The sequence below is a fragment of the Chiloscyllium plagiosum genome, unplaced genomic scaffold, assembly GCF_037043375.1.
Source record: "Chiloscyllium plagiosum isolate Xiang-an unplaced genomic scaffold, Cpla_swu_hap1 HiC_scaffold_21, whole genome shotgun sequence".
Taxonomy (NCBI): Eukaryota; Metazoa; Chordata; class Chondrichthyes; order Orectolobiformes; family Hemiscylliidae; genus Chiloscyllium; species Chiloscyllium plagiosum.
Genome location: NW_028270159.1, coordinates 72438928 through 72459118, shown reverse-complemented (window position 1 = coordinate 72459118; position 20191 = coordinate 72438928). Strand labels below are relative to the sequence as shown.

General features: G+C 43.6%; 1 long non-coding RNA gene across 4 annotated transcripts in view; it reads right to left on the bottom strand.

The window, feature by feature from the left end:
• Positions 1-10124: 10124 nt before the first annotated feature.
• LOC148146308 (uncharacterized) overlaps positions 10125-20191 on the bottom strand; it is a 979539-nt gene continuing 969472 nt past the window's right edge. For 3 of the 4 annotated variants that reach the window (XR_015760813.1, XR_015760812.1, XR_015760810.1), the window contains one exon: positions 10125-10856. This is a non-coding gene — a long non-coding RNA (uncharacterized LOC148146308). Of the gene's footprint in view, positions 10857-17543; positions 17652-20191 lie in introns of all 4 variants that reach the window. The other variant, XR_015760811.1, reaches the window with a different exon arrangement.

Sequence of the window (20191 nt, the reverse complement as noted above, 5' to 3'; positions counted from 1 at the left end):
GCTTTATGTGCAGTGTTTTGTTTGAACATTGATTTCAGTAACATGAGATATTTTACAAGATTGACAATTGACAGTTAAAGATAAGTTTTAAAGGTAACATTTAAAAAAATTGTCAGTTTTGTTTAGCGAAACACAATTCTAAGTTTATGAAATCTCTACTGTGTGGAAACAGGCCATTTGGCCCAACAAGTCTACACTGACGTTCCAAAGAATAATCCACTCGGCACCATTCTGCTCTCAGATTACTGGACATTTACCCCTGACTAATGCACATAACCTACACATCCCTGAACAGAACGTATAGCTTAGCATGGCCAATGTACCTAACCTGCATATCTTTGGATTGTAGGAGAAAACCAGAACATGCAAACTCCACACAAACATATGGCCGAGGATGGAATCAAACCCAAGTGCATAACACTGTAAGACAGGAGTGTTAACCACTGATCCTCTGTTCTCAATGCCCAGCCCCCATGTTCAAGAGGTCTATGTAGCTGTTCATTGGTTCTCTTGTCCAGATACTAATTTATAATTGATATCGCTTTAATTGTGCCCGGAATCTTGAGATTTGTCTCAAAGTTAAGAAGAAAACGAGGAGCAATTAATATGAGAAGTTGAGAGAATAGAAAGCACAGTAAATTTAAATTACAGACTGTGAGAAACAATGCTCACTTACTTCAATAATTTCAGCCCAAGACAAGATCTGAAGCAATCAGTTTGTTTATTAGACGCTTGCAAGCGTGGTGCCTGGAATAAGGCACACAGAGTTTAGCAAATACATATCTTATATAGGATTCACTACTCCAAACCCGGTGTATCGAAAAGATTCCTGAAGGGCTTATGCCCAAAACGTTGATTCTGCTTCTCTTGAATGCTATCTGACCTGCTGTGCTTTACAGGCACAACGCTCTTGCTATTGGAAATATTTGACTGAACATTCAGAGACAATACTAAAACTTACCTCTGTCAATTTAATTTACTGCGCTTTCTATTCACTGAAGTTTTCATGTTAATTGCTCCTCTTTTTCTTCTTAAATCTGATACAAATTTCAAAATACAGAACACAATAAAATTCATATGAATTATAAATTTACATTCTGGGCAAGAAAACCAATGGAAGGCGATATAGAATTCTTGAACAGCCTACACATTTGAATGAAAAAGTAATTCCTTCTAAAAAAAATGTTTCCACGTCTGTATCGTTTTCTCAATTCAATAATCCTGCAAGTAGTTTATAATTGTCAGTTGATCTGTCTGAATGAGTACCTAATCAATGTCAATGTAACAGCTGAAACATTAACAACAGATTGATAACTGGGTGTTAAAGACCTTATTTGAAGCCAACAAATGTTTGGTATTTACTAGAATTCCACCAGAAAACATTCTTGAATCATAATACAAGAAGTGAGATATGTGAGAGATGTGCAAACCTTATTTTTAAATTAACAAACTCGAATATTTTCAAAGCATTTCAATCTTACGGTCAAAATGAACAGGTGAATGGAAAAATAAAAACAAGCTTCTGACAATTCATAAACTGAACAACAATTACATATTCACTTTGATCAAAGGACAGAGGAATATTTAGATGAATCACAACATTTAGTTACATAGTAGGTAACCAGCTGACTGACAAGTAATAGGTGGGAGCATTTGTTAGTTTCCTGAAGAAGATATCAACTTTATTTCCAATTTATAGCACGACAGAATAATGTTTAATGTGTATCAATTGTTTGAACTTGCCCCTTTGCAACAAAATAAAGGATCAATCTCATCGTAATCTTTAATTCTGCAACATTTTCAAATATTCTCCAGGAACTTATAAGCAATAGAATTAGATACAGGTATCCCCATTATCTGAAAGTACAGCGTTATTATGAAACCTTGCATAAGCTGAAAAGGCGTAAATCGAAGAAGCTTTAATCTTTTTCCTTTTTTTTCGTAAAAGTGAAAATCCTCTTCAGATTTCTTCCAGTTAGAGAAAGCAGGGACAGATGTAAGTCTTTTGTAAAAGCAAAGTGGCTAAAGCAAACTTTCCAAAAGTAGGGGATATGTGTACACATATTTCTTGGTAACCTGACTCAAATAAGTATCACATTTTGTGATTATTCTTATAATAGATAAAAGCAGATCTAATGTTGGATTGAAAAGCAATTCAATCTGTGCTTGTGTACTCTCTAATCACCATTCAGAGCAGCTCTTGATATATTTCTGTTGAAGTTGTGATTTGAAACCTTCCCTCGGGTCTAGTAATAGAGACCCTGCCACAGCTCCACAAGCTCCTTTCATAATGTTACCACTCACGACGGCAGGACTGCAATATTATGTTTAATGTGGTAACTCAAATCAAAACTCATCAGCTGTTTATTGCAGTAATTTGGATGGGAATTAATCAGGTAGTTTCTGTGTGTAATGGACTGGAAATTAAACAATATTTTACAATAACAATGGAATAAAGGAATGATAAACTTAAATAAACAGGAATCTCATGACAATTCTTTGAAAGACAAATTGACAAAACTGTGTGATCATTGTACTTTGATTTCTAATATGCATCAGTCACTCAATGTGAATATTCAGCTGAAGACAATTTCCCTTCCTTTCAACAACGTACAACTTTCACAAATTCAAACTGAACAGGCATTGAAAAAGGAAGGAACAAGCAGATGGTAATTCGATTTTCTTTACATAAACATGCGATTAATTTTAAGTAAGTTTTATATACGTAAAAAGGAAACTTATTGTGGTTCGAAATACAATAAATGTGAGCATGAAGTGAAATATAATCAAATCAATTTAACTGTGTTTTCTCAGTTAAAATACAGTTCAATACTCAAAGTAATCGAGTGATTGTACACTGCAATATCTTTAATTCAGTGCTGAGATATAATTCCACATTTATACCCCTTAGAGTGAAGCAAACTTGTGCCAGGAGTCAGAGGGGGTAGGGGAGGTCCTGAATGAGTACTTTGCTTAAGTATTCACGAGTGAGTGGGACCTTGTTCTTTGTGAGAACAATGTGAAACAGGCTGATATGGTCGAACAGGTCGATATTAAGACGGAGAATGTGCTGAAAATATTGAAAAATCATGGGGATAGATAAGTCCCCTGGGCCAGAAAGGATATAACTTAGGTTGTTATGGGAAGGGAGTCAAGGGATTACTGTGTTTTGGCGATGATCTTTGCATCCTCACGGTCCACTGGAGTCATACCAGATGATTGGAGGGTGGCAAACGTCATTCCCTTATTCAAGAAAGGCAACTGAAATATTCCTGGGAATCATCGATGAGTCAGTCTTACATCAGTTGTGGGCAAATTATTGGAGAGGATTCTGAGAGACAGGATTTATGATTATTTGGAAAAGGATAGATTGATTAGAGATGGTCAGCATGGCTTTGTGAGCGGCAGGTTATGTCTCACAAACCTTATTGAATTATTTGAGGATGTGACAAACACATTGGTGAGGACAGAGTAGTGGATGTGGTATGTCTGGACTTTAGCAAGGTGTTTGATTAGGTTCCACATGGTAGGCTCATTTAGAAAGTAATGAGGTCTGGGATACAGGGAAACCTGCCTGGTTAAATAATAAATTGGCTGGCCCATAGAAGACAGGGTGAGATTAAATGGATAGTTTTCAGCTTGGAGCACGGTGACCAATGGTGTTCTGAAGGGATTAGTTCTGGGGCCTCTGCTCTTTGTGATCTTTTATAAATGACTTGGATGAGGAAGTGGAAGGGTGGGTTAGGAAGTTTCCAATGACACGAGAGTTGGTGGAGTTGTGGATAGTGTGGAGAGCCTTTGTAGGCTGCTAGAGGACATTGACATAATGCAGAGCTGGGCTGAGAAGTGGCAGATGGAATTCTACCTGGGAAAATGTGAGTTATTCATTTTGGAATTTCAAATTTGAGTGCATATTTTCAGATTAAATGCAGGATTCTTGACAATGTGGTGGAAAAGAGGGATTGTGGGGTGCACGTCCATATATCCCTCATAGCTGACATCCGAGGTGATAGGGTTATTAAGACAGTGTATGGTGTGTTGGCTTTCATTAGCAGGGATATTGAGTCTAAGAGCCACGTATTTATGCTGCAGCTCTATGGATCAGTGGTGAGATTAGACTTAGAATATTGTGTTCGGTTCTGGTCACCTCATTATATATAGGATGCGGAAGCCTTAGAGAAGGTGCAGATGAGATTTATCAAGATGTTGCCTGGACTGGAAGGCATGTCTTCTGAAGAAATATTGAGGGAGCTGGGGCTTTGCTCATTGCAGTGAAAGAGGGTGAGAGCTTACTTGATAGCTTTGTGTAAGATGATGAGAGGCATAGATAGAGTGGATGATGAAAGACTTTTCCCAACAAAGTGGCATAATTTTAAGGTGAATTGGGAAAGTTGTGTGGAGATGTCAGAGATAGTTTCTTTATAGATAGTGGTGGGTGTGTGGAATGTACTGCCAGTGGTGGTAGTAGATTCAGATCCATCAGGGACATCTAAGCGACTCTTGGATAGGCACATGGATGATAGTAACTGAAGGGCATGTTGGTTCGTTTGATCTTAGAGTAGGATAAAGGATCGGAACAACATCGTGGCCAAAGGGCCTGTACTGTGCTGTATTGTTCTATATTCTATGGACTGAAATGAACAATTATTACATATTAGCAACATATAGATTTTCAAAACTCTATTAGCATACTTAAGAATAATGATAAATTTCATCTTGCTATTTGACTGTGCTATCTGCAAAAATGACCAGGAATTATTGTAGGGAAAAGTAATTAGGCTTTTCTAAATTTATAAGGCTGGGATTACACAGATCATTCAAATGAGCAAAAGTCATATTTTTAACAGTGCGAGTTGCAGCAGAAATAATGGATTCTTTTGTAGGTGCATTGATTGGAAATAAAATTGATTTTTATATTACTGTATAGGTACTGGGGAATATTGGATTAAATTCAGATATAAACTTCACTGCTGTGTTAGCAAGACTAAACTAAAGCATATAATAATTATTATCATGCAAATGCCTTAATAATTACTGTTAGAATTCTGGAAAAAAGATATATTGCACCATTTTTCAAACAGTCAATAAATTAAATTGTGAATCTCAGTATACTTGTTACCCAGACCAATTATTATGCAAATTATTGTAATGGTAATGACTTAATAACTAATGCTAAATCCTAAACAGATACATTGGTTCAATAATTTGTCAGCCTGTTGCTCTGAAATTGATTGGATATTTATTAAGATCCGTAAACTGAGGGACAAAATATAATAGCTCACTTGATAGAATTGAGGGAAAAAATGAGACAGTGTTTATTGAAAAGGATTGTTTCTGTTTAAAAATGCAGTTGATGCAAGAATAATATATTTTCCTCCATTGGTTTTCTTGTAGAGACATGGGTTTTTTTTAATTGTCATGATTCAATGTTGAGACACTTGTGTCAGAGTCTGCAAAGGGGAGAGTGAGAGAGAAAGAAATTTTAAAAAAGCAGAAAGGAAAGGAACTGGCGAGCAGAGGAGCTCCAAATGTAGTGTCTCACCCTGCTATCATCTTATTGGGTGAGCTGGAATGCAGACTAGTAAAGGAACAACCTGACACAGTCATACGCTCAGAATGTTAGCTTACAATGTCCTAGACACCACCGTCAACATCCCTGCATGTCCTGTCCCACCGGCAGGACATGGATGTAACTGAAATGCTGGGACATGCAGGGTTATGGACTAAGATTGGCAGAATGTGATCAGTGTGATTTATTTAACATTTCTCCAGAATATTAAACTCCAGTACAATTTGAAAAGTTATTAGCGTCATCAGACTTGAACTACAAATGTCAGAAAAAAATTATCAGGAAGTTAAAGCACAGATCGAGGCCACTTGGCCCATCCCATATGTGTTGACTGTAATAGAACTCCCTAGGCTTTACAGCTTTTTGTACTCACCATTGAAAGCAACAATTTCAGACTGTGAACTCTGCCAAATATGCTTTTATAATCTGTTTTATAAATGTATTTCTTTGACAGCTGCACACCTTGTTTCCTTGTTTCTTTCCCAGCCCTTACTCCATTCCCTTGGCCTTGCGGGACGACCATTTCTGCTGTTTAATCTCTCCTGCATTCCCCCGTGTGACAGACTGCCTTTTTGTCCTTGTCTCACTCCCACCTTGCTCGCAACTTGTGACATTTCTGATGGTTCCCAGACCTCTGTAACTATCACTGCGCCCCCTGGGTCAATGGCGCGAGTTTTGAATTCTCTTCCTCCTGAGATAATCAGAAATCTTTCCGGTTGCAGTTTCCGCCAGATTTTATTTTGAAAAGCAGAGCATTTGTGTCAGAGTCAAGTATTTGTGAGCCTTCATCCACAATTCCCAGCATTTGGATGTAATTTGTGACCCTCCCACAGATGTGTAACGTTACTGGATTGGCCATGCTGACATGGCCGCAGTGTGCAATTTAGGTGGGTTGGGCTAGCCATTGTTAATGTGGGGTTATGGGGGTAGGGTGGGTGAGCAGGTCATTATGGACTCGATGGGCCAAATAGACTCTTTCTGCACCCACTGGATTCTGTGATTCTAACTAGTTGTGATTGTTGTCATATTTTCCTCATGCCAGGTTCATTCAACTCAGATACATATGATTCTGTGGGTGCTCACTCACTCCTTCCCTTCAGTTTTACATCAATTTCACACTGAATGTGAGGGTGGGAATGGGTGTGTAAATATAAATACTCCAACCGAAACCCCTCACAGGTCAGGACCTGTTTCTGCTACTTTCATCACTCACAAGGAACAGGAAAATAAAGGTTCAGTCACAAATCTTACAGGAACATAGCGGTTATAATGACCAGGAAAGGCTGAACAGCTGAAAACGCTTTTTGCAAGAAAAGGGGAGGCTCAGAGACAGCCTGGTACAAGTAGAAAGCTTTGTGTCTGTGTTTTCAGAGATTTGTGGTTGAAATCATTGGGTTGGAAGCATGTTTCATTGCCCCAGATCATCAAAGGTGCTATCTAAATGTGCATCTTTCTTTCTATCTGTCTGAGTTAACAATCAGATGGACAGGTCAATGTCTGAGTGTCTTACCAAATCCCTGATTGAATGTCTCCCCCCACAAACTCAGGTGCCTCACCACTCACTGGGTCATGGGGAAACTCTGCCGTTACAATGAGAACTGTTTTTGCTGTCGCCTCTCCTCGTGCTTCCGCCTAACCCCGACTTCCCTTCATTAAATCCCAGCTGCCTCTAGCCCACCCACATGGACATGTTGTCGAGCATGACAGGAGATTGGGTTGAAACCGAGAGTTCAATAGCCAGAATGAAATAGAAAGAAGAAAATAAAAGATGATTGTGGATCCCAGGGGATACAGACTCCAGGATTAGTCCTTGTGGGAATTCCTGCAGTAATACAAGACAGCATTCCATGATGAGTTAAACCTGGGTTGCAAGACAGGGAGACACTGAACATGGGCAGGTTTAGTTCAAACACAGGAGGTTTGTTCAGTCAGTAACAGTGTGTTCGACATGGATGTGAAGTGAACAGTGAGGGGAAATGTTACCACAAGCTGCCGATGGATAACTTGCATTGGAACAGGAGGAGGCCATTCAGCCCCTCAACCCTGCTCTGCCATTCATGATGATCATAGCTGATGTGTGACCTAACGTACAACTTTCAAAACCCTCTAATTTCATCAATAAACTCTTCTGCAACACACAAGATGAGTATTGTAAAACTAAACATCTGCAAATGCTGGGACATCAGAAACAAAATCAGAAATTGCTGGAAAAATTCAGTAGTTCTGGCAGCATCGGTGGAGAGTGAACCGTTCGTGTCCAGTGACCAGTCCGGTGACCAGCTACAGCTGTCCATTCTGCTGTTTCTGTAACACTGGAACAGGTTCTGGTGCGAGGGAAATGAGATTGTCAATAACAACTGAGAAAACAAGAGGACGTACTCAATCAGAATTAGGAATTCACTTACCCCTCCCAGTGGGACACACACCGACAAAGTCACACTGCGGAGAGGCCGTTCACCTGCCCCACGTATGGGAAGGGATTTACTCCATCTTACAATCTGCTGAAGCACCAGAGATGACACAGTGGATTTAGACCCGTCACCTCCTCCATGTGTGAGAAAGGATTCATTCAAATCTCTCACCAGCGGAGACATTAGTGCATTCCCACTGGGTAGAGGCCATTCACCTGCTCAGTCCTCTGACCTGCTTAAACACCAGTGAGCTCACACTGGGGAAAGGTCATTCACTTGTTCCCTGTGTGGGGGGAGATTCACTCAAATGCAGCACCTGTGGAGTCCCCAGTGAGCCCACACAGGGGGAGAGGCCATTCAGATGATCAGTGTGTGAGAGAGGATTCAGTGATTCATCCCCCCCCCCCGAGACCCCAGCGATCCCACAAAGGGGGAGGGGCCATTCAGATGGTCAGTGTCTGAGAGGGGATTCAGTAATTCATCCTGCCCCACTGAGAACCCAGTGAGCCCAAACCGCGGGAGAGCTCATTCAGATGCTCAGTATGGGAGAAGCGATTCAGTGATTCATTGCTCCTGCTGAGACTCCCAAGGAGCCCACACCAAGGAGAGGCCATTCAGTTGCTTAGTGTGGGAGAAGGGATTCAGTGATTCATCGCTCCTGCTGAGACTCCAAGGAGCCCATACTGAGGAGAGGCCATTCAGATGCTTAGTGTGGGAGAAGGGATTCAGTGATTATTCCTGCCCCAGAGACTCCAGCGGGTTTACTCTGGGTAGGAGCTGTTCACCCCTCTGTGTGACAAGGGATTTGCTGCATCTTCAACACGATTGAGAGACCAGTGAGTGCTCACAGGGAAGTGGTCATACACCCCTACACCGTGTTGACTGCAGGATTCTCATTCTGATGTTACTGTCCATCAGAGTCAGGAGTGGACCTTGTACATGATGACACTATTGGAGTATTGATGTTGTTGTTGTTAACCACATTAACTGGGCTGGAATTGACTGAACTTACATTGCCACTTTCTGAACCTCAGGATGCCTCTCTGGGAAGTAAGTCTCCACAAACAGCAATGTGACAAGGAGCAGGGATCATCTGTTTTGATTTAAATTGTGATTGCAGCACAGGTGCTTCACAGCATCAGGTACAAGGTTGGAGTCCAGTCTTGGTCAATAGCCTGTGTGGAGTTCCCACATTCTCCCCATGATAGTGTGGGTCCCCTCCAGCTGCTCTGGTTTCCTCCCACAGTCCAAAGATGTGCAGGTTAGATGGATCAGTCGTGCTAAATTGTCCACAGTATCCTGGATTGTGCAGACGAGGTGGATCAGCCATGGGAAATGCAGTGTTACAGTGATAGAGTGCTCTGGGCGTGATGTTCTTCGGATGGTCAGTGGGGTTTGATGGGCCAATGCTCTCCTTCCACACTGTCGGGATTCTATTCTATGATTGAGGATAAAGGCTACACAGCACGGTGTCCTTGGAGAAGGAACATGTGGTGTGTATCAGTGCTCTCGATGCCTTCAGATAGAGGTGGGCATCTCAGGGGATACAGTGCTTTATCTCCACCATTGCCCTCCTCCCCACAACTCTACCTTGATTTTGTCCCTTCTCATTCTGTCACTTGTAATGGTTTGCTTGTCCCGTAATTGGCTTTGTTTATAAATATTCAATTGGTAATACAAATGGTTTACTGCTGGTGATTATATGTCTAGATTAGAGTGGTGCTGGAAAAGCACAGCAGGTCAGGCAGGATCCGAGGAGCCAGAAAATCAATGTCTTGGCAAAAGCCCTTTTCCAGCACCACTCTAACCTAGGCTCTGGTTTCCAGCATCTGCAGTCCTCACTTTTGCACTGCTGGTGATTATATGTTAGCCAAAAGCAAAATGGCGTAATGATGATTTTGATGGTGGGAAGGTTGCTGTGATCACATTTCTGGGTCAGAGAAATGGGGAAAAAGAACGCTTCACAGCTCACTGAACGAGAACTGAAAAGCTTTTAAATCAAACCTCAGACAGGGAGGCAATATTTCCCTGGAGTTTGAGTAACTGGAAAGTGATGGTGTCTGGGAATAGACAGGATTTTGTTTTACAGGAGGTTGAAAGTTTTAAAACTGTTATATTCAGACATTTCAATTTATTTTCTTTAATTTTATTTGCTGTGCAAAAAACTTTTACAACATTTTAAAGCCAAAATGTACAAACCTTGTGTTAAAGATAAATGTTAAATAAAATCCATCAAACCATCCCTCACTGAAAACTGTTGTGGAGGTGCAATCTCCTGGAGAATCCCTGCTCACTTCTTCCTACCCGGGTTTCATGACTACATACATACCTGGGAGATAGCAGCAGGAGGCCATTCAGCCTTTTAATCCTGCTCCACCATTCAATGGGAAACAGCTGACCATCCAGCTCAGTCTCCTGCTCCTGCTGTGCTCCAATCCCCTTTCATGACTTTACCTCGAAGAACTATATCGAAGTCCTCCTTTGGCTTCACTGTCTTTTGTTCCAGTGATGTTGCTGTGTTACTGTGTGGGTGTAGGCAGGGGTAATGTGATTGTGCTGCCTCCTGGAGGATGTACTCAGCATCCCTCATCATCCTGCAGTAACATCAACCGGGGTTCAGCAACGAGAGATAGAGACCATTTCCAGGATATGGGCATCACTGACTCAGCCAGCATTTATTCCTCATCTCTAGTTACCCTTGAGAACACGGTAGTGAGCTGCTGTCTTGAACCACTCGCAGTCCATTTGGTGCAGAGAGACCGACAATGCTGGGAGGGAGAGGGTTGCAGGATTTTGGCCCAGTGATTCTCTATCTTTGGTTCTTCAAATATTGTTAAATTTAATCACCAGTCTGCAAATCTTCACCATCTCGCACCCTGTATAAAGGAATATGTACAGATTAGAAATTCAGAACAGATAATTCTAATTTCTCTGGTATATTTTTCCCCTTTGTTCCCCCAAAGCTGTAACCGTCCAGCCCACTTACTCTCTCCCACCATTCTGACTCTGCTGTCCCCTAATGTACACCCTCCCCATTCTCATGGAGTAACTGATAAACAGATCCATGCCACCACTTTCCGTCCCTGGTTAGACTCTGCACCCTTTCTGGGTTCACTTCCTTTCCCTTCAGTTGCTGCAAGTGAATAATGTAACAGCAGAATGAAACAAAAGGAAACAGACAGGGAGGTGGCAGATCCTGGACAGAAGAGGAATCTTTAGTCTGGGAGAATGGGTCAGATCCTTCTTTGTTTCTCAGATGTCGATTCCCAGCATTACAACAAGTTGGGGATGGAACTTGGTTCCACGTGAGTGTGATGGCACTTTGACCCCACACCCCCCCCAACTGATGAATACTATAAGCAGATGTGCCCCTTCTCCACCCAATCAGTGTGAATGCTTTCTGCTGGTTACCCAAAACACATGCTCCAAAACCCATCCACATTCTGTACATGTACAGTACCAGGTTTCCCTGCACACATGTGATCCCTGCCTCAGGGATTGTGGGAGTTATAGTCCCCATGAAGCCTCTGGAGACCTGTTGCTGGAAAGTGAATGAAAAGTGTGGGGTGGAGGGTGTTGTGTATCCGATCCCCATTCAGACACACAGGACATGTGGGTTGTCACTGGGTTTTACTGAGACATCCGCTTAGAAAACTCGATTTCTGATGTAAGGAATATACATTCAGCCAATTGCGGGGTGGGGAGGTTAATAAGAGGCAGCAAATTTTAAGAGAGGTGGCTCAGTGGCTAGCACTGCTGCCTCACAGCGTCAGAGACCCGGGTTTGATTCCAGCCTTAGACAACTGTGTGGAGTTTACACATTCTCCCTATGTCTGCGTGGGTTCTCTCTGGGTGTTCCGGTTTCTTTCCACAGTCCTTAGATGTGCAAGTTTGATGGATTGGCCATGCTAAATTGCCTACAGGGTCCACGCATGTGCCAGTTAGACAATTAACAACAGGAAATGCAGGGTTACAGGGAATGGATGGGTCTGAATGGGATGCTCACTATAGGGTTGGCGTGGACTCGATGGATGAATACCCTGTTTCTGCACTATAGGAATTCTATTCTATTCTCATGAAGAAGAATGTACCTATCTCAACGTGTTCTGAATTTGTGGAATTCCCTATTCAAAATGCAGTGGATGCCAGGGCAATGAGCAAACTTAATGAAAAGATACAGATGTTTAATTTGCAATGAGTTGAAGGGTGAGAGCGCGCAGGCGGGAAAATCCAGCTGAGAGCAAGGTGAGCTCAATCATCACCGTATTAAATGGTGGAGATGGTTCAAAGGGCTGCATTGACTCTCCTGTGCCCAGTGCTTATCTTCTTACGGTAATAATTGGAAAGCTGAATCCAAACATCACCACCTTCAGAAAATGCAGGATACTCAGATGGATTAGCATTCCAAACTTAGATAGTGAGGAAGCGAGTAGGAGATAATGATTTTGCAATTTTACACTGAGGGGACACAGTGATTTATGGTTTTCGACTGTGTAAGACATTCACACCGTCCAGAATACTCTGTTGTGAATATCTATCCTGTACTTTACTACAAAGCCAAGGTCTCTGACAATGAAACCCAAAACACCGCCTCCCCACGTAATCTGATAAAAGACTTGAGAAGTCTGGTTGAATTTAGAACACAGATGGAAAACGGGAAGATTAAATCCAATCCCAAGATCCTGTGCTTAAACAAAGGAGACGACAATAGGATGAGGCAGGATTTGGCTAATATAGACTGGAAGCAAAGACTTTAGGGTGGGACAGTTGACAGACAGTGGAGGAATATCAAAGAATTTTTCAAACTGCTCAGCGAAAACATATATCAGTGAAAAGGAAGGACTGTAGGAAAAGGAGTAATCTGCCGTGGGTGGGTAAGGAAATAATGGAGTCTGTCAAATTGAAATAGAAGGCATACAAATTGGTAAAAACCAAGGAGAAACCAGGCGATTAGAAAAACTTCAAAGATCAACAGAAAGCTTGATGGGATTCGGGATAAAATGTAATGAGTAGCTATCTCCAGGGACAGAATAGCAGTTTACACTGCTGGAGGGGAACCTATTGTTTGGGGAACATATGACCTCTGTAATTGTTGAAGCACTTAACTGTTACCGTAGAGATAATCCTGATCAAGTTAAAAATCACAGCACACTCCAAAAACTTGTATTTACAAATAAACCTGTTGGACTATAACCTAGTGTTGTGTGGTTTTTAACTTTGTTGATCCCACCTCAACCCCGGCTCCTCCAAATCAGAATCCTGATAGACAGCCCCACTGAAACTGAAGCGCCTGTCAGGCACTTGAGGGAGCCAAAGGGGCGTGGGGGGAGGGGTATGTGGTTTAACCACAAAGTGCTGAACAGAACTAGACTTTTTAAACTGCTGTTGCCATGGAGAGATAGTCTCTATTCAAAGTCACAAACCACAAAGGTAGAAGAATGGGAGCCGTACACCGGACAGGCGGGGAGTTACCTGATGCTGTCTGGAGGCATTTTGCACGTAAAATATCCAGGTAACTACCATGTCTCATCAATAAAGACTCAAAGAAGACCTCTCAGAGTTCTGTGCCTATTTATTCCTACTCAGCAGGGTTCAGGAATATGAGGACACAGCAGTCAGACTTCACAGTGGAGGATATGAAGAACATGCCAGGAATTGGCATGAATAAGGAGACTGAGGAAGGTGAGGACCTATAAATAACCGTTATCATGAAAGAGTTAGAGCTGGGCAACCTAATAGAGCTAAAGGTAGTCAAGTCTCTTTGCCCTGATGGAATACATCCCAAGATACCAACAGAGTTAGGGGGAGAAATAGCAAATGCACTTAGTCATAGAATCCTACAGCATAGACAGGCACTTTGGCCCAAACTGGCCCATGCCGATCAGAATGTCCATCCACGCTAACCCTATTTCCATGCACTTAGCTCATCTACTTCTGAAACTTTCCTATCCATGTATTTGTCCAAATGCCCTTTAGATGTTGTTAACAGACCCGCCTCAACGACTTCCACTGGCAGTTCATTCCATATACATACCACCCTCTGTGTAGAACAGTTGCCCCTCAGGGTACCCTTTTAGTCTTTCTCCTCTAACCTTAAACTGATACCCTTCAGTCCTTATTCCCTGGGAAAAAGACTGAGTGCATTCACCTTACCTATGCCTCTCATGATCTTATACACATCGTTAATGTATTCCCCCTCGGTTTCCTCTGCTCTAAACAAAAAAGTCCTCGCTTGTCTAACCTCTCCCTGTAACTCAGACGCCTGAGATCTGGCATCATCCTTGTAAATTTCTTCTGCACCCTTCCAGTTTCATAACTGAAACCTACACTGCATCCATCACATTTCCAGTGTTTCCCCATGGCACTGGAACCGACGTGACAACACCAATGGATTACAATCCATGATCGATAATTAACTCCGTTACAACAATTCCATTTTCACAGCTTTTTCCATGATGCAGGAATCCTTTTGTCTTTCTGGTTTCATGGTAAATTGTCCTCATACAAAACCAATCTGGGGCTTAACTGTTCCTGGGAAATGTGCCATGATTTTTTAGACTTTCAAAAACCAAATGAAATTTCTCTCCACAGTCCCCACGCTAACATGGACTTCGCTGTCTCAGCACTTTTTCCAGTCACGCTGACATTTGTGCTATTCGTCCACAGGCAGAATGCACACCTTTCGTTCCAGATGAAAAGGCCAATGATATCCAGATCGGCACGGATCAAGTAATTATCAAAACTGAACATGAAATTCAATGTGAATTTCTCAACTACAAATTCCCCCTTTCAGTACTCTACAACAGAGAAAACAAAAAGTGCTGGAGATCCTCAGCAGGTCTGGCAGCATCTGAAATGGTGACAGATGCAGGAAACATTGCAGCCTGGAAGAAATGTTTAGATGATCACACCAGGCATGTGTGCTTGATGACCGGTATGGAGAAGATGGGGGCATTGTGATGAACAGTTTTATACCAGAGACTCTGACCCCATTTTATTCCGTGTTTCTCTGAGATTCCCTCTTTTCAGAAGCAGGTAGGAGTGGGAAGCAGTGGAGAATGTAAATGATGTGTGACCTTCCTAGTGAGAGGATTCGAGTACCGGAGCAGGGATCCCTTTCTGGAAGGGCCTTGGCGAGACCACACCTGGAGTACCGTGTGTACCTTTGTTCCCCTTTCCCAAGGAGAGCTATCCTGGTTACTGAGAGAGAGTAAAGGAGGGTCACCAGCCTGAGTCCTGGGAGGTGGAGATAGTTAAGGGCTGCAGATGCTGGAAGTCAGAGTTTATACAATGTTGATCTGGGGAAGTGCAGCAGGTCAGGCAGCATCAGAGGGGCAGGAAAGTTGATGCTTTGGGTCAGGACAGTTTGTCAGTCCGGATGACTAGTCCTGACCCGAAACATCAATTTTCCAGCCCCATCGTATCCATGCTGGTCATCAAACGCCTATTTATTCTAGTCCCACGTTCTTGCACTCAGTGTAACATCTTGGTGTGATCATCTAAACACTTCTTCAAGGCTGCAATGTTTCCTGCATCTGTCACCATTTCAGATGCTGACAGACTTGCTGAGGATGTCCAGCAATTTATGTTCTTATTGCAGATTTCCACCATTTTGCTGAAGCACATAGAGTCATAGACATGTATACAGCTCCATATTTTGTTAACTCACATTTCTGAGATGGCAGGACTGATGGCTGAAGAGGGACTCAATCCTCGTTTAATCCTCCTTTTCTTTGGCTTTCTGAGCTGCTGACTACATCACTAATATTCTACCTCCCATTCCCTGACCTGAATCTGACCCATCTAAGCCGACACTTTAGTTCCCAACCCCCTGCCAGACTAGTTAAAACCTCACCAATGGAACTGCAAATGCCCCCATCAGATTTGTCTCAGCTCTGCCCAGGGGTAACCGGTCAGGCTGGTATAGGACCCACCCAGAAACAGTCCCAGTGCCTGAAGAATCTAAACCTTTCTCTGGTACACCATTTCCCCAGCCACATATCCAGCGGATCTACCCTCTTATTCCTGCTCTCACGAGCACATGGCACTGGGAGTAAGTCTGACCTTATTACATTTCAGGATCTACATTTTAATGCATCTCTGCTCTCCCTATATCTAGCTTTCAGGCCCTCATCCCCCTGTTTAGCGATGTCGTTGGTATCTGTGTGTTCCACCACTACGGGCTGTTTAACTCCAGCTCCAGAAAGTCCTGCAGCCGCCCCATGATATTGCGGATCCTAGCTTTATGGAGGTAACATACCATCCTGGATTCATGTCTGTGGTCACAGCAGTGCCCACCCTAACCCTGAGCATTGAATCCCCTGTCACTATAGCCGTGTTTCCTCTCTTTCCTCCCGCTCTGTGCAGCGGAGCTCTCTGTGGTGGCATGACCCTGACTGGTGCTGATTTCCCGAGAAGCTACCCCACCCATTCCCGCCCTTACAGAATCCCAAGCAGGATACAGTATCTGTATGAGAAGGGGATGACCACTGGGGACTCGTGCACCCCCTTCCTGAGCCTTTTACTTGATCTGATGGTCACCCATTCCCTTTCTGCTTGTGTAGCCCTCACCTGCAGTGTGACTAACTCACTAAACATGCTGTCCATAACATTCTCAGATTCTCCGCAGTGAGTCCACTCACAGCTCCAGGTCTGAAAAGCAGTTTCCCAGTAACTGCAGATGAACACACTTGCAGCACACATAGCCGTCAGGGACACTGGAAGCGTCCCTTATTTCCCACACTGTACAAGAGGACCACACCACGGGTCTGAGGTGCCCTATCACAACATCTCTCTACATTCATCTCGTTACTCCCATTAAGAAAATTTAAATGAGTGAGCAACCTTCCTTCACTTCAAACATGTACATTATAATAAAAAAAATCTTCACTTCAGCAGATATGTCATACTTTAAAAACTTAAATACTCCACAGGTATCACTGAGAAATTGGCTGTTCCCATTGGGACCACGTGAATTACTGAACGGCCTGGACTAAACTTGAGTTTCAGCTTCACCTTCTCCCAGTCTCACCTCACTCTGTTTACACCCAACTCCAAAACACTCTCATTGAGCCAAGCAGCACTCTCAGTACAGCCTTGTCATTTTCAATATCTGCTCATACCTACACTGCCCTCAGCCTCCTGTACTGTTCTAATGCATCTCAATGGGAGCTCAGGAACAGCATCTCATCTTTCAGTTCAGCCCTTTGTAACCCCAGAGTCAACATGGACTTCAGCAGTTTCTGGATGAACAGACAGTTGTCAGAATCTGGAATGTTCCACCTGAAATGGTGCTGGAATTTGAGTCCACAAGGAAATTCAATGAGAAGCTTGCAGGGAATTGGAAGTAGAGGGTTTACAGGTTAACATCATGAAATGGGTGACTGGGACTAAAACTGGCATTTGGATAAATCTGTGCTCTCTCTCAGGCCAATATCTCCTTCCACAGCTGCAGGGCCAAGAATTGAACACATACCCAAAGGGTGATCTGACCATGAACTTGAACATCTTTCTGCTTTTTGCTTGACAAAACTATTGGTGATATTTTCCCAGACTGAACAAACCTTTCTCGTTCCACAGTTAAATGCCAATGATATTCAGATCGTGATGACTCCGTGGACTGTAGAAACTTGTTTTTGAGATCCCAGTCTCAATTATTCTCAATTAATATCCTATAAAATGAATTCGCAAAACAAAGCTCACAATCAGTGCAAGATGAATAGTGAAGGCGAACACTTCTCTTGGAATGTGTTTGATGTGTAAACACTCCTCTTGAAATCACCCCGCCCCCCAAAAAGAGGACATGTGCATGCGCCTTGCTGTACCTTGCCCCAAATAAAGATGGCGACCATAACCCAGAACCTCTCACTGCCTGAGGCCCACAGCTGTTTTCCCCTTTGCTGCAAATGTGGGACCAAGATTTTCTAATTCAGATTAACAACCTGCACAGAGTATGACTAAACCCTCCCAGTCTACATGGATACATCTCATCCGGTTTCTGCTCCCACTCTCCCCTTTCTGCCTCCTGCAAACACCAAGGGTCATCACGGGTTCTGTGACCCTTCATTAGAACCGAAAACAGCTGGGAAAAGTAGAATCCCTATAGCGTGGAAATGGGCTCTTCGGCCCAACAATTACACACCCACCTTCCGAAGTTCATTTCACCCAGACCCATTCCCCTCCCTATTACTCTCCATTTCCCCAGACTAATGCACATCCCTGAACACTACGGGAAATTTAGCTGGGCCAATTCACTGAACCTGCACATCTTTGGACTACAGGAGATAGGGGTTAAAGAGTAAATAATAGGTGGGGACAGAGTGCAAAGAGAGACAGGAACATTTGTAAAGACAAAGGAGTGAATAACGATCTGGTGGGAGGGTGGAAAGCTGTTAGTGGAGGAGACAGGAACCTGGTAGCATCTGAGTGGCTGTGGTGGAAATGGTGACTGAGGAGTTACATTGTGCCTGCAAAAAGGTCCCGGAGCTTCAAGTTGCCTGTCACTTTAACACACAAGACTGTTCCCTGTCCAACATCTCTGTCTCATGCTTACTGCGGTGTTCCAGTGAAGCTTGATACAAGCTGGCAGAACACTCCAGAACATACCAAATGGCCTCCTATTTCAAGGACTGCAATTTCCCCTCCCATGTGGTCAACAATGCCCTCCAGTGTATCTCCTCCCCTTCCCACACCACTGCCCTTGAACCCCACCCTTCCAACCCCAACAAGGATGGGATCCCCCCACTCCTCACCTTCCACCCAGATACAACACATCATCCTCTGCCATTTCCACCACCTACAATCAGACCCCACTAGAGATATGTTTCCCTCCCCTCCCCTTTCAGCATTCCACAGAGACCATTCCCTCTGTGACTTCCTCGTTAGGTCCACGCTCCCCAGAACCCATCCTCCACACCCAGCACCTTCGCTTGCCACTGCAAGTAGTGTAAAACCTGTGCCCACAACTCCCCCTCACCTCCATCCAAGGCACCAAAGGATACTCCCACATCCAGCAGAGAATTCCCTGCCCACCCAAACACATCAACTATTGTGTCCTTTGCTCTCAACGTGGTCTCCTCTACACTGGGGAGTCAGGACCCCAACTTGTGGAATATTTCAGGGAATATTTCTGGGGCACATGCACCAACCAACCCCACCACCTTGTGGCCGACCACTTCAGCTACATCCCCTCCGCCGCCACACTGCCAAGGACATGCAAGTCCTGGGTGTCCTCCACCCCCAAATCCAAGCCACCCCACGCCTGGAGGAAGAACACCTCATCCTCGACCTTGGAACCTTTCAACCACACGGCATCAAGGTTTCCTCATCTCCTCTCCCCCACCTTATCACAGATTCAACCCTCCAACTCGGCACTGGCCTCCTGAACTGTCCCACCTGTCCATCTTCCTTCCCAATTATCCATTCCACCCTCTCACCACTACCCCATCTACATCTACCTAGTCTCTTCGTAGCTCCCTTCCCCCCCAACCCCAAACACCCCTCCCTATTTATCTCTCAGCCCTCTTCTCCCACCTCCCACATTTCTGATGAAGTGCTTACATGCCCAATATGTCAATTCTCCTGCTCCTTGGATGCTGCCTGACCTGCTGTGCTTTTCCAGCACCACAAGCTGGAAGAACAACACCTCATCTCCCAGTCGGGGACCCTACAATCCTCTGGTTTCAACATCAAATTCAATAATTTTAGGTCCTGAACTCTCCCACGTCCTAGTGTCTTTGCCCCTTACTCCACACACCAGGCCTTGTTATTACATAGCCTGGCATTACACACTACCTATGGTTAGCCACTAACAGTCCCCATAAACAGCTATTCACCCTCCCCCTCAGATCGTTATCCACTCTTTTTGTCCAATTGTTCTTATCTCTCTCTTTGGACTCTATTCCCCCCCTATATTTACTCCTTAACCCCTTCTGCATAAAAAACAACATTTTTTCTCAGTAGCATCAGTTCCTGAGGATGTGTCACCGAATCCAAATTGCGAACAGATTTCAATTCACAGATGCTGCCAGATCTGCTGAGCTTTTCCAGTACTTTCAGTTGTTGTGTGTGATTTACAGCATCCACAGTTCTTTCAATTTACCCGGAGTATCTAATTCAGGTCTAGCAGACTGAAACAGTGTTTATCAACCTTCCCAGTCCACACCACCTCCATCTCTCTCCCAGTCTCTGCTGTCTCTCCCACTCCTTCACA